Here is a 12,098-nt window from a genome sequence, read left to right on the forward strand (position 1 = left end):
TTTTATTGTTCAATTTCAGGATATCGACATCTTCAAAAACAGTCAAATTAATGCCATGTAGCACCAAGAACAACCCCTATTCTTATGGTCAAAATTAAGAGAAAGTTATAATTTTGGTCACTGGAACCATTTTTATCTTTTTCTTCAGTTTTGGTTCAAAGGAAAAATGATAATTTAAAAAAAAAGATTAATAGTCAAGTAGTTAAAATTTTGAAATAATGAACAAAAAATTGATTAGTTTATATGTAAAAGTGTTTAAGAACAAGCAGGTTGGACAGTCAGAGGGACTAAATACACAACAAATTAAAACCATGAGGATTGCCCATGTAAGGAAATCAAAAGTTGGACTGACCTTTTAATTCTCATTATACTATAGGGACTATTTATACAATTTACTCATATGTATAGGTATTTAAATAAGGTAAGCATGTTTAAAAAATGCCAATTTATCTACGTTCAGTTATCCAAAATTATATTCCATTTACTCTAAGTTCAATTGTTAAGTAATTTTCTTTTGCTTTACAATTTATCCAAGTATCAGAAGATCAAATCAAGGTTGAATTTATAATTTCATGTTCAATAGATGATAGATTACGCAATTAATAGAGGTTTATCCACAAAATCACAACATGTTGCTTTCATGTTGACATCAATTAATTATATAACATATCAAAAGGCCTCAGATGCAACAATCTACCTCCAGGAGGCATCTGTTTTGCCTCGCTGGAAGTGGAAGGTCTGAGGAGCAACTTGATATATGTGGGGCATTATTGCAATTAAGATTCAGTTTTAATAGATTGATGACTATGAGCTACATAAAAAAGAAATACCAAAATGGCATACATCAAAAATTAAAACCTGAATATTTAGTATTCAAAGTAACGCACTCCAATCATCTGCTTTGTCATGCTCGATTCGATAGAAGGGTATTTCTTGAATTGAAGGAGTCCCTGAAGTCCCATTTTTTTAGTCTCAATTCTCTATTCTTCGACCTGCATCTCCCTGGACAATAGCAAAAGAAAATAGTCACAACGCCATAGAATATATTGTCTGTATTCTTTCAATTACAAAATCATCAATTTCAGAAGTCACAACCTAAGCTGATTTTGTGCCTATCTGTAACTTAATTAACATAATAGAAGAAATAAACTCATTAAAATCAAGGTAATTACACATTACTTAAAAAGAACCCGAATAACAATCAATGGCGTGCGAGAACGAAAAAAGTTGTTCTGCCCTGTATCAAACCAAACGACATGATTAAAAATGAACATGTAAAATTTTAGCTTGAAGGAAGTAAAGAAGAAAGAAGGGAACCGGAAGCCCCGTCAATAGTGGAATGGGTCTGGGATTTTTCATCAACAAGTAAAGCATAAAATTCATGCTTCACAAACAGATATCAACAAAATAATTAGATAAGTTTATCGACCTCCACAATGAAATTCGATCAAGTTATGCAATCAAAACACAAAAATTGAAGGATCACTTATGCTATCAATTTACGAATGAAAAACTATACATTCTGATGAAAAAAGCCCAATAGTATCAACAAAGTAAACCCAAAAATAACAGAGAACATAGTTGAATTGCAAAGGCTTTCCTTGCACAACATATTGAGGTAACCTGAGAAACAAAAAAAATTAATAATTGACAACCATAGCCGTTACAGAGTCCATCAAATTCCATAAAACCATTTAACAAGGAACAAAAGAAAGGATACACTGAAATCATTTTTTACCTGTACTTGATAGCCAACAACGAAAAAGCTCTAGAATGGAAACCGATGGAACAACAAATAATCTTACCTCCGCCTTCCCCATACCCTAACCATAACACTGAAAGAAGTGAACATTGGTGGGAAATCAATCAAAAGAGTAGAACCGAATAGAGATATGGCATGACTAAGCATTCGACACCACAAAAATCGATCAAAAGAGAGCCAAAAAGAGTCGAATAGTTGAAGGCATCTCACCTGCACCGAACAACCTAAATCACGAACAAAGACTTAAGCTTATAATTAAATCGATCAAAAGAGTATATATATATATATATATATATATATATATATATATACACACACACACACACACTAGGCGAATGCCCGCGCGTTGCGCATAAGCATCTATATAGCTGAAATCTTTACAGATATATGTTTTTTTTTAATGTAACAATAATATTGTTGTTAAATGTGATATAATAATTCGTATACTAAGTTGATATAATATATTGATTATTTTGAATTATATGATAATATATATATATATATATATATATATATATATATATATATATATATATATATATATATATATATATATATATATATATATATATATATATATATATATTAAAACTACATAATCTCAATCTTTTAAATGACCTCTACCCACGGGTTATTCATGAATAAAATTAAATATAATATATGGTTTAATGTTATTTATGGTTGTTGTTATTGTTAATTAATTTTTTAAAATTTATTTGTTTAACGTTTTAATTTCTATCATTGTAATTATTTAAAACATCAAACAATTTTTTTATTTTAAAGGTAACAATATAATCATTTATATAGAGTTATTTTCAACTATTGTTATTATAAGTTATTTTAAGCTACTTATTTGAAAACTTTTAACGATTATACAAATATCTTTAGGAAATATTTTAGTTAAATTGATATTACAATTTAATTTTTGCATTTAGCACTTTTAACTATTCACAAAATATTCTTTGGGTTTTTTAAGTGGAATTGAAATTTAAATTTAAGTTGACCTTGTAATATTATATTTAAATTAACAATTTAAGTATTTTGTCCAAACTGTTCAAAAGTTGTAGCTTTAAACTATAATGGTTTACATACAACAACATATTATATCTAATAAATTAAGTATAATATGTTAAAAGTTAAAGACATAACTTTATAAGTGGAAGTAAAAATATTATTTTAATATTGAAATTTAGTTTATTTATGATTACACTTTAGGTTTGATACTTAATTAACCTTATCAACCAATTTATAATCATTATTAGAAAGACACTACAATTATCACTTTTAACTATTTACAAAATATTCTTTGGGTTGTTTAAGTTGAATTAAAATTTATATTTAAGTTGATCCTGTAAGGTTATATATAAATTAACAATTTAAGTATTTTATACAAATTGTTCAAAAGTTGTAGCTTTAAAATGATAATGGTTTACATATAACAACATATTAGACCTAATGAATTAAGTATAATATGTTCAAAGTTAAAAACATAACTTTATAAGTAAAAGAAAATATATTCTTTTAATATTGAAATTTAGTTTGTATATGATTGCACTTTAGGTTTTATATTTATTTAACCTTATTAACCAACTTATAATCATTATTAGAAAGAAATTGAAAAGTCATGGGAGTTTCAAATGAATGTGGTGAAAGGAAAAATGTTTCCTTTATAAGTATACTAGGCGAATACCCGCGCGTTGCGCAGAATCTCTAAATATTATTAAAAGAGAAACTTTATGACATCATCTTAAATAATCTTGACCCTTGATTATATTTCAATCTTATTTTTTCCACCCTTAGATCAAATTGCTGACATCATCTTCCATATATGGAATGTATTTAATTCCAATAAATGATTTCCAATCATTAAACAATAACTTACATTCGTTGAAATAGAATGTATTTAATTCCAATAAAAGCTTTCATATTTTAAATCTTGAATTTCCGGTTATGAAGATTTTAATATGGTCAATTTTAAAAGCATATTACTAACAAAATCATTTCAATCAAGACATTAATATCAACCATTAATATAAATCTGTTTATATTAGTAAACCATTAATATAAAATCTATTTTTATTAGGAAATCATTAATACCAAAAAATCATATTCAAATTATCACATACATATACGATTCATCCTTGAATTCGCGGCTCACACTTATTTTCAATCGTTTCTTTTCTTCAAATCTTCTCCTACAACATCATTCTTATTGCTTATAATTTCCATCATCATTCTCTGCTTCAAACATTCGCTCTTGTGCACTAGAAGGTCAGTACCTTCTTTTGCTTTTTATATTTTTTCGATTATTTTTTGTTCCTATATCAAATATATGTATTCATATGTTTCGATTTTCTTTGTCACAAATTACATGAAATCGGTTAACTACTTTTCTGAAACTTTTCAAATAAACAGGAAAAGATATTGCGTACCTTTAACAAAACATAATTTAACTATCTTGGGAACTGACATTAATTACGAATATGTTACTTTTATATATTAGAGATGATTATGATTTTTTTAATTTTTATGTCATAAGAATCCGGTTAATTCTGGCATGATTTTAAAATATCATTGAAATTATTATGTTTTTGTATATTATACCAACCTACTCTTTTATCTTTATATAGTAACAATAAAATTTATAAATCTACACAACAAATATACATATTTCGAATTTTGTAATATTATTATACCTTACAAAATACAACTCCCTACAAAATAATTTTCGCCAGTAATTTCATTCATAATTTCACCAAATTTAAATTTGTATTTTCTTTATATAAAATTTTTTAATGATCCTGATTTTTTCCTCCAAAAGTATATCAAGCATTTACGTCTTAGATAATACTGCCCCATTATAATTATTACTTTCCAAAAATTTATATGTTTAATGAGGAATTTGATTTAATGAAGGAAGTAAATGTTAATTAAAACGAGATATATATTCCATAATTATTACACGGCTTTATTAAAAAAAATTAATATCAAGGTGTAAACATTAAGCATTTTTAAAGTGAAATTTCAGAATACATACAAACGATGATGTTGTACAATAAAATATAAAATTGAATAGACTGAAAAAAAACTATTAAGACAGTCAATCTTGAAAATAACATAATTATGAAAAATTATAAAGTAAGATAAAAATTATAAGATATTAGGAGATTTGTAAAAAGTACAATTAGTAAAAGCGTTACTGTTATTAGAAAAACGTAAGACCGTTAAGATTAGTAAAAATACATTATATAAACTAAATTATCACAATAGTAATGAAATGTCATAATTTGACATTTCATATAATTGAAAGATATACCAAATTACATTGATGATACTGAAATTATTCAAAGTTGCACCAAAACTAATGCAAAGTTCTTGGGAACACCAAATAAATAAGAAAAAACATAAAAGCAAGCACTTATATTCATAATCAATTTAAAATAAACCAATCATGATTTAGAAAAGAATCTTCATTGATGATATACTAAAATTAAATCCATATAATATTTAACATTTTATAAATTATATTATATGATTTTATTTGAATAAATGAAATAGTTGTCAATATTTAATGCAGTGGAAAAAACGGTATATTGGTTGTTAATATATGTTTAAATTAGGTAACCTTATTATGGAAGGAACGTCTAATTAAAATGTTTATAATTATATAACAATATCATAACTATATGAGACGAGGAAGGACCTTCAACTAATAAAACAAAAAATGTTGTCAACAAAGAGGTCCTTCGATGATTATAGATATTTATCGTTTTCAATGTATTTTCTACACATTTAAATAATACTAATAACCATATATTTTTTTATAATCATTATGCAATATCTGTAGACAATTATATGTTTTTTATGTGTTTCTCGCGTTTCACACGGGCTATAATCTAGTACAACAATATATTTGAAATTTTTACAAATATATGTTTTTTAAATATATCAATGACATTGTTATTAGCTTTTATATAATAAATATTATAATAAGTTGGTATAAACATTGTTTGTTTTGAATTATATGATAATGTAGATATCTTTTAAAATTGTATAATTGTAAGTGTCTTAATGACGTCTACCTGCAGGTTACTTATGAATAAAATTAAATATAATATATGATTTAATGATATTTATAGTTGTTGTTATGATTAATTAATTTTATAAATTTTATTTGCTTAAAATTTTAAATTCTATCATTGTAATTATTTAAAACATCAAACATTGTTTTTGTTTTTAAAGAAAACAATATAATTATTGTATATATAATTTTACTTTTAACTATTGTTGTTGTAAGTTATTTAAAATAACGTATTTCGAAACTCTTAATTATTTTAATTTGTTTTCAGAAAGTTAACGTTTTTAAAATTTATTTGATGAATATTATTAGTTTCTATGATTGTAGTTATTTAAAACAAAAAACATTGTTTTTATTTTTAAACAAAACATTATAGTTTTTTTTATATAATATTACTTTTAGCTATTCTTATTGTAAGTTATTTTTAAGCTATTTATTTGAAAATTGTTAATGTTTATAAAAAATAGTTTCATGGTTTTTTTTGTTCATTTAGGATTACAATTTAGGTTGAACAATATAATTTATAATCTTTAACTATTTATAAAACAGTCTATTGATTTTTTTCAAATTTAACTGAAATTTTGATTTAAGTTAATTGTTTAATATTATATTGAAATTAATAATTTAACTATTTTGCATCAACTCATAAATTATACAAATGTTGTGACTTTAAAATGATAATTGCTCACATACGACAACATATTTAAACTAATAAGTTAACTATAATATGCTAAAAAGTTAAAGTCATATTTTTATAAATAGAAATATAATATTAGATTTTAATATTGTAGTTTAGTTAATCGTTTGATTGACTTCTACCCGCGAGTTTCATATTAATAAAATTAAATATAATATATGGTTTAATGTTATTTATAGTTGTTGTTATTGTTAATTAATTTTTTAAAATTTATTTGCTTAATGTTTTAATTTCTAACATTACAGCTTTTTAAAACATCAAACATTGTTTTTTATTTTAAAGGTAACAATATAATCATTTATATAGAGTTATTTTTAACTATTGTTATTGTAAGTTATTTTAAGCTACTTATTTAAAAACTTTTAACAATTATAAAAATATATTTAGAAATATTTTAGTTAAATTGATATTACAATTTAGTTTTTGCATTTATCACTACAATTTATCACTTTTAACTATTTTACAAAATATTTTTTGGTTTTCTAAGTGGAACTGAAATTTATATTTAAGTTGATACTGTAATGTTATATTTAAATTAATAATTTAAGTATTTTGTCCAAACTGTTCAAAAGTTATATCTTTAAACTGATAATGGTTTACATACAATAGCATTTTAAATCTAAAAATTAAGTATAATATATTAAAAGTTAAAGACATAACTTTGTAAGTAGAAGTAAATATATTATTTTAAAATTGAAATTTAGTTTATTACGATTACACTTTAGGTTTGATATTTATTTAACTTTATTAACCAACTTATAATCATTATTCGAAAAACACTACAATTTATTACTTTTAACTATTTACAAAATATTTTTTTAGTTGTATAAGTTAAACTAAAAATTTTTATTTTAAGTTGACCCTATAATGTCATATTTAAATTAATAATTTAAGTATTTTATACAAATTGTTCCAAAATTGTATCTTTAAAATGATAATGGTTTACATCCAGTACTATATTAAAACTAATAAATTAAGTATAATATGTTAAAACTTAAAAAAAACATAACTTTATAAGTAGAAGTAAAGATATTATTTTAACATTGAAATTTAGTTTATATATGATTACACTTTAGGTTTGATATTTATTTAACCTTATTAACCAACTTATAATTATTATTAGAAAGAAATTGAAAAGTCATGGGAGTTTCAAATGAATGTGGTGAAAGGAAAAATGCATGGGAGTTTCAAATAAATGTGGTGAAAGGAAAAATGTTTCCTTTATAATATAGTATGATGATATGATGATATGATATGATATGATATGATGATATGATAACGATATATATATATATATATATATATATATATATATATATATATATATACTAGTATAAACACCTATTATTGTGAGAACATGAGGATATTTTACAACCATTAGATTATATAATTAAATAGTTATGATAATTAACTATTTTCTATTTAAGTAAAATGGAAAAAAAAAGTTTAAAAAGCACACAATTTAACTAATCACGGGTTTGGGAGGGCATATGGGTAAAAAACTAGGGTAAATAATTTTGGAAAAGGGGATTCAGTTCGTAACTTACGTCGGTGAATACGTCTTCCAAATCGATACACATCTTCCACTTTCTACTAAAGATATTATCCGATTTCAACTTTAAATGGAATTTGAATAATGTTGATTCAGTAATCAAGTATAAAAATCGTCGATTGTTCAACATAGCACAATATGAGGAATCTTCGATCAAACTCAAAAATGAGGGGCAACAAGTTCAAAAACACCTTTGAAGAAGCCATCGACCTTGATGATGACGATTTCGTAAACATTCATTCAGGTATTGCTCATTGATGTTCAAGTACAAGTTTAAGTTTATGTTTTTTTTAGGGTTTTGTTGAAGATGACGACTGTTAGCTTTGTGTGTTTCAATTTAATTTTTTTAATACTCATATTATATTCATACTAGAATTAAGAATTTAGGTGCGGTTGTATCAGGGAATCTAAATAGAAGAATGTCTATTTTTTTAAGGGTTTGATATAAGGAATAGTAGTTAGTATGTTTTTTAAACAATTTTGTTTGTAATATTTTACACGAAGTTCTAGCATAGTGATGCTTACTACGCAACCATTAATAAAAAAGAAGGTGAAATGCCATATTGAAAAAAGGTATTTATTTTCTAAGTGTTAGTGTGTTAGTTTTGTATGTCTTTGATTACGTGTTTGTTTTTTTATGTGTCAAATATTCTATGATTAGCCACATGTATTCAATATTGAATACATTTTGTAAGAATTCAATACATAATATATATCAATACGTAAATATTTTGCACTAAATGTTGATATGACTAACATTATTTATTTATTACATCTATCTAAGATTATTAAATTACTATGTAGAAGTTTTATTTGTGGAATGTGGAGATTTTATTCTCACTAGTATGGTTTGTGGTAATATGTATTATTTCAAAATATCAGTTTAAGGTTTGATTTAGTATTCAATACAAAATACCTTATGTATGTAATGCTTCAATACAGAATAAAGTATTGTATAAAAAAATTTCTTAAGCATTTTATTACATTTATCTAAAATTAGTAAATTACTGTGTAGAAGTTTTATTTGTGGTCTGTGGAGATTTTATTCTCACTAGTATGTTTTGTGGTAATGCGTATTATTCAATGTCGTAAAACTCGCCGAGTTTGCCGATTACTCGTCCGAGTACTTGCTACTCGGCCCGTACCGAGGCGAGTCACAGAGTTCGAGTACTCCACGATCGACCCCTTATTGAAGCAAGCAGTATTGTAAAACTCGGTCAACTCAGTGATTAATATGTATAATATACTTAATGATTTATTATTTAGCACACGCACACACATGTGATTATTACTACATATATATATCTTAAATTTTCAATAATTATTCACGAAGTGGGGCCATTGTGTGTTTTTTAGTTTTTGTGTATTCACATGTATCTAATTTTGTTATGTATTTCAATCAACTTATGGTTTTAACTTATGATTTTGACATATATAATTTCTCTAAAAATATTTCTATATGAATTACCGAATCCAAGTACTCCCCGAGTACTCGTTACTCGGTAGTTGGCCGAATAGGTACCGAGTAGTGAGTTCTACAACCATGGTATTATTTCAAAATATTAGTTTAAGGTTTGATTTAGTATTCAATAAATAATACCTTATGTATGCAATGCTTCAATACATAATACATTAGTGTGAAAAAAATCTTATGCATTTTGTATCTATTGTATGATCATTTATTATCAGTTTAAAATTTTCACATACACACGTATTCTAAATAAAACCTATTATATTTGGTAATCTTCAAAACAAAATACATATACAAAACAAATATGCATGATTCTTATTGGTGTAGTATTAACCCAAGCATGCGTATGTTATTTTGTGTTTGTTGTAGGTGAATCAAGTGTTAATGTCAGTAAGAGAAACAAAAAGAAAGATGAACATTATCAAGATACTGAAGTTGATCATGATGTGAATGTATGAGGAAGTGCTAAGAAAAAAGCAAAAGTCATAAAAAATGAAGTATTAAAGGAAGTTGAGAATAAGAAAGGAATGAAGAAAAGAAAAGTTAAAAGATAGAATGTAGAAGAAAATAAAGATGTAGCCGTTGAGGAGGACACAACTAAAGAGTTGCAAAAAATAAGTTGTCATATGTCGCTAAAATCAATGTATATGGTGGTGAAGGGAATGTCATACACTCAAAAAGAAACGGTGAAAAGAATGGGTTTCGGTGTGTTTCTTGATATAAAGTTAGATTCAATACCTTCTAGATTGGCATACTATTTGTCATGGACAAATTCAGAGCAACAACATCGACAATTAAGACTAAGAAAGGGGGAATAATTACAAAGAAAACGGTTGAAGAAATGTTTGGCTTGCCAAGTGAAGGTTTAGACTACAACCATTTGGTGGAATGTGATAAAACAGATTCAGTGATTGAAGCATGGAAAAGTCAATATCCAGGAAGAAAGCTCAATAATGGAAACTATGTGAAGAGGATTAGGCAATCGGAGGTGGCGGATGACATGTTCAAAGCTAAAATTCCTAGCATTATTCATAAACACGATCGTGGAGACACGGATGAGTGGGGCAAGCCGGATTAATTGTCTGGAGAAGTTTGCAAGGTGTGAAGATATTCAAAAGATTGATTGGTGCAAGTATATACTAGATTGTTTGGAGAAGGAAAAATACAAATGGAGGCCAAATGTCGCAAACTGTTACTACACAGGTCCACTAAGGTGTTGTTTGTTTTTTTGAAGCGAAAATGCCTGAATACTATGGACCACCTCTGCTGCAACCCTCTATAGCAAAAGAGGTGGACCAAACGACCGCAGCATGTAATAAAAAGTCTATTTGTTTTTTAACGCATGCAGACTGCTGCAATAAGTTAAATAAGGTGTGAAGAGGTTTGAAGCAGATGGTCTATTGTTGTGCCATGCAGCACACATGCAACAGTTTTTAAGTTAGAAGGCTTCTGAAAAACAAACAGCTGCGAATGGCCAAGTGTTGCGCATGTGCTGCGCGGCGCATCTATAAGTGGTCAGAAGTGATTTTTTAGAAAAAACAAATAACATCTAACTCTCGTACTAGTAAGTAATTTTAATTATTTGCATTTAGATTTGTACTATTTTTAATTCTCTAATGAAAATAAGTAATGAGAACTCATTAAGTATGTTGTTGCAGCTTACGTATGCGGACAAAGTAGTTTTGAATGGGTATAATCTTCGTAGATCAAGGCCATTGATAAAACAGATTGACTCGGTGGATTTGCAAATGTTGGAGGAATATTGATGAATTGTAGAATCAAGTATGAATCAAATCAGAGTTAAAACAAATGAAGATTGAACACACGATGTAAATATGATCTGGTTTCAGCTTTATTATGCTTTTAATTGTTACAGAGAGAAAAATAGACAAGTTTTACCAAGACTCTTATCTAACTCTAAGTAATGTCCCTATTTATAGGAAACAAGAAGGCATATAAAAAATTACAAGGACTAAACAGTACGCTTCGTTACAAATGTGCCTTGTAAAATAAACTTATGACTTCGACATATTACAAATGGTCTTCGACCCTTACATTCTCCCCCTTTGTAATAATGTCGACCATCTTCAGTTCAAGAGAATCTGTATAGCATACATCATTACCCTTCGAATTTCAGAGTACCAAGAAATAATCTTCTTCAACTCTTTCTTGTCCCCTTCGTTATTCTTCTTCCAGCTATTCATACGAACAATAAAGTTCGTATATTGGGACGTTGTGTATCTCTCCACTTCGCAAGCTTGAAATAAGAATCTATTGGCTTTTCTATTTTTGTCTTTCCCTACGAAGACCATGCCAAAAGGCTTCAGACATATTTCCCCATCAGCATACTTCTTTAACTCAAGTTGAGTCTTCGTTGGTTCAATGGGTAATTTCACTTCTAACCCCTTCGCAGTAGCTAACTCCACATCCGTTAGAGCCAAACACTCATAGTAGTAATCTATGAATATTTTGATGTGAGCAAGACCAAGACGAAAGACTTCTGGATCAGTCTCTCGAAGATACAAAGCATCTTTGTCT

The sequence above is a fragment of the Lactuca virosa genome, chromosome 2 (genome assembly GCF_052849685.1).
Source record: "Lactuca virosa cultivar CGN04683 chromosome 2, Lactuca_virosa_CGN04683_v6, whole genome shotgun sequence".
Lineage (NCBI taxonomy): Eukaryota > Viridiplantae > Streptophyta > Magnoliopsida > Asterales > Asteraceae > Lactuca > Lactuca virosa.